This window comes from Tamandua tetradactyla, chromosome 4 (genome assembly GCF_023851605.1).
Source record: "Tamandua tetradactyla isolate mTamTet1 chromosome 4, mTamTet1.pri, whole genome shotgun sequence".
NCBI classification, from domain to species: Eukaryota; Metazoa; Chordata; class Mammalia; order Pilosa; family Myrmecophagidae; genus Tamandua; species Tamandua tetradactyla.
The window spans coordinates 63,605,813-63,610,307 of record NC_135330.1 but is presented as its reverse complement, the minus strand read 5'-3'; the positions used below and the strand labels follow the sequence as shown (position 1 = coordinate 63,610,307).

At 40.6% G+C, this 4,495-nt stretch overlaps 1 pseudogene; it reads left to right on the top strand.

Moving 5' to 3' along the window:
* The first annotated feature begins 1,950 nt into the window (after positions 1 to 1,950).
* Positions 1,951 to 3,157, top strand: LOC143679013 (cyclic GMP-AMP phosphodiesterase SMPDL3A pseudogene; annotated as a pseudogene).
* Positions 3,158 to 4,495: the final 1,338 nt, after the last annotated feature.

The following is a 4,495-nucleotide window of genomic DNA, read 5'->3' as shown; positions in this document are numbered from 1 at the left end:
CTCTCTTTAGTCGACTCTAATCAGGCTTCTGTTCCCACACAACACTGAAAAATCCCTTGTCAACCTCATCAATTTCATCAACAGAAATCCATTCTGTCAAACCCAATGGTCACGTCTCTGTCATCATCTCACTCAGCTTCTCAGAAACACATGGCACAGTACACCACCACTACCTCCATCCCTTTCAAAATACCTTCTGGTTTCTGCAACATCCATGATTTCCTCGTTTTCCTCCCCCTTTACTGGCTGCTCCCTCTTAGTCTCTTTTGCTGGTTGGTTCTTATTCCCCTGTTAGATGGTCCTTGCCATTCTTTTCTCTTTTTATATGTTCTTACAAAATGATCTCACTTGCTTTAAATATCATCTGTACATCGATAACTCCAAAATCTGTTTCTTCAACAATGATTACTCCTGGAAATTCAAACTCATATAACCCATTACCTACTAAGATGTCTCATATGTGACTCATACATAAAATTGCCAACATTGGAAAGAACTCAGGATATCCTCAACACTCCTCCACCCCAAAATGCTTCCTTCTTAGTCTTCTACTCCTCAGTAAATGGCACCAACCTCTACCCAGTTGCTCAACCCCAAACCTAGGTTTTATATTCGATTTCTCCCTTTGAGAAATCTTAACTCCCTCAATTTCCTTGTACATCTAAGCCATCAACAAGAAGACTGCAAAAATATTCTTACCTAGAACAGTGCCTACATAATAGGTGCTCAAAAGAGATTTACTGAGAAAATGAATGTGTGAAAACACAGAATCATCTGTTTTTCATCTTCACTTTTACCACCCTAGTCCAAATCGTGATCCTATCTGAGACTGAAACCACTGTAATTACCCCCTGACTGATGTTCAAACTTCCTTTCTTGCTCCCTTTCAAGCAATTCTCCACAAAGCCTGAATAATATTTTTAAATCATAAATCATATTATATATTTCCCCTGCTTAAAATCCTCCAAAGACTTCCCATGGCGCTTAGATGAAAACCTGGAGTCCTTTCCTGGCACACAGAGTCTGTGGGAATTGGCTACTGACTTCCTCTCCAACCTCTTCTCCTATTACCACCACCCATTCAATCCCAGTCCCAGTCACCTTTCCTCATTCCTCAGATGTGCCACGCTATTTCCCCCCTTCAGTCCTTGCACCTGCTCTTTCCTCTGTCGGCAATATTTTCCCAGTTCCTTCTTGCTATTTGGATATCCCCAAAGAGGTAATCCTAGACCACCTGATCTGAATTTCTCACCCAGCCGTTCTCCTTCACATCACCCCACTTCAGTTCTCCACCCAGCATTTATTATTATCTGACCTTTTTCTTGTTGAGCCATGTATTTGTCTACTTATGCACCTATGTGTTTGGGTTTTTGGTTTAGTTATTCTGCCACCACCTCCAACTGTAAACTACATGACGGCAGTGACCTTGTCCTTGTTTTCCTCTATGTCCCCCGTACCTAAAATTGCAAGTAGCATATAATAGGTGATCAATCAATATTTTTGCCATGAATAAATTTCCTCTGATATCATAAAAAAAAAACTGTTTGGTTAGAGTTTATACCTAAAGCACAAGCAATAAAAGAAAAAATAGACAAATGGGACCTCATCAAAGTTAAAAACTATTGTGCATCAAAGGACTTTATCATGAAAGTGAAAAGACAGCCTACTCAATGGGAAAAAAATATTTGGAAACCACATATTTGGTAAGAGTTTAATATCCAGCATATATAAAGAAATGCTATAAGTCAACACTAAAAAGACAAACAATCCATTAAAAAGTGGGCCAACGGCCGCCCCGGCCTGGGGCTGCCCCTGGCGCCCGTCCGCGCCCCGCGCCCCGCGCCCGCCGTGGGACAGTTTTGGCATGTGACTGACTTACACTTAGATCCCACTTACCACATCACAGATGACCACACAAAAGTGTGCTCTTCATCCAAAGGTGCAAATGCCTCCAATCCTGGCCCTTTTGGAGACGTTCTGTGTGATTCTCCGTATCAGCTGATTTTGTCAGCATTTGATTTTATTAAAAATTCAGGACAAGAAGCATCTTTCATGATATGGACAGGGGATAGCCCACCTCACGTTCCAGTGCGAGAACTCTCGACAGACAAGGTCATAAATGTGATTGCTAATATGACAACCACTATCCAGAATCACTTCCCAAATCTCCAGGTTTTCCCTGTGCTGGGAAATCATGACTATTGGCCACAGGATCAGCTGCCTGTGATCACCAGCAAAGTGTACAGTGCCGTAGCTGACCTTTGGAAACCGTGGCTGAATGAAGACGCTCTTCATACTTTAAGGAAAGGTGGCTTTTATTCACAGAAAGTTAATCCGAGCCTTAGGATCATCAGTCTGAACACAAACCTGTATTACGGCCCTAATATTGTCACTCTGAATAAGACTGACCCAGGAAATCAGCTTGAATGGCTGGAATATACACTGAACAGCTCTCGGCACGATGAAGAGAAGGTGTACATCATAGCACACATCCCGGTGGGGTACCTGCCCTGCTCAGAGAGCATCACAGCGATGAGAGGGTACTACAATGAGAAGCTGGTAGATATTTTTAGAAAATATAGCGACATCATTGCCGGACACTTTTACGGACACACTCACAGAGATAGCATTATGGTTCTCTCAGATGAAAAAGGAAGGCCACTAAGTTCTTTGTTTGTGGCTCCTGCTGTTACTCCTGTGAAAGGTGTTCTAGAAAAACAAACCAACAATCCTGGCGTCAGACTGTTTCGGTATGCTCCTCAGGATTATAAATTATTGGATATGTGGCAGTATTACTTGAACCTGACAGAAGCTAATCTAAAGGAAGAATCCAACTGGACGCTGGAGTACATCCTCACCCAGGCCTATGATATTGAAGATTTGCAGCCAAAAAGTTTGTATGTATTAGCTAAGCAATTGGCAGTCCCGGATAGTAAGCAGTTCATAAAATACTATAATTACTTCTTTGTGAGTTATGACAAAGCAGTGCAATTTGTGATGAGAAATGTAAGGCCTTCCAAATTTGTGCAATTATGAATCTTGACCATATTTCCTATGAGGAGTGCCTTAAACAGTATTACTTCCAGCACAGTCACTAGTATTTCACAGTTTATGTTCATGGAAAAGGTAACATTGCTTTCTCTCTGAGATTGATTTGTGAGAATTGTTGTGCTATTCTCAGTGAATTACTGACTGAGCCAGCAAAATTCCTGACCTTCATTATACCTTTGTTCTATATATACGCTTGTTAAAATTGTCCTTTATTCAGTAAAGCAAATGACTTCTCACTAAATATGAGTTATTCTTGTATGGTAATTTTCAGTCCTTTAATTCTCTCTTGTTAAAACCTCGCCTGTAAATGTAGGTTAAAGCCATTCGTATGCATTTATCTACTCTTGGGAAAACACCCAGTTCTCATTACGGCCATGTCTGAATCCGTGGATCATCGTGGGACATGGATTGCCCAGCTTCCTTCACTCTGTGAGTGGAGTGCCACATTAGCCCTAACTTCTAAGGAAGAGAATGTCACAAGTTGTCCTGTGGCAACTCTTAGTCCTAATATTGGACATGGCACTTCGTAAATTCTTATTGAAATGGATCGGAAGGCATGAGTATTTCCCAAAGAAAAATGTGACAGTGATATTTTCTTTGTTCTGATATCCCAAGAGGAAGAATAAAAATGAGTTTTTATTTAATGGAACTGATGTTAGGGCTCTTATGTGGACAACCTGTTGTCTGCTTCCACGATGACTACTAGAATTAAAGTAGGAGAACAGAGAGGCAGGCTGAGGAATTTAGGGGAGAAGATTGTATACCCCAATACTTTGGCTTGCTAGAGAGACAATTAGCAAACCAGGTCAAATGATGAAGAGAGTGGAATGCATCACCCTTTGACTGGTTGACTACATGTAAAAAATAAACAAAAACTTAATAAATGAAGATCTCATTGTAATCAACCCAGATCATCCTGATTTCTAGAGGTGAGAAAATATTACAAAATAAATATATTGTATTTACTAAAAAAAAAAAAAAAAAAAAAAAAGTGGGCCAAAGACTGGGATAGGCATTTCTCCAAAGAGGAAATACAAGTGGCTAAAAAGCACATGAAAAGATGCTCAACATCATTAGCTATCACAGAAATACAAATCAAAACCACTATGAGTTACCATTTCACACCCACTAGAATGAATATTATTTTTAAAAAACAGAAAATAGGAACACTCATTCATTGCTGGTGGGAATTTAAATGGTGCACCCTCTGTGGAAGAGAGTTTTGTTTTGTTTTTTTACTGGGCAGGCACTGGGAATCGAACCCGGGTCCTCTAGCATCGCAGGCAAGCATTCCTGCCTGCTGAGCCACCATGGCCTGCCCTGTGGAAGACAGTTCCGCAGTTCCTCGGCAAGCTAAGTATAGAATTACCATATGGCCTTGCAATCACTCGACTAGGTATATACTCAAAAGAATTGAAAGCAGGGATTCTAACAGATATTTACA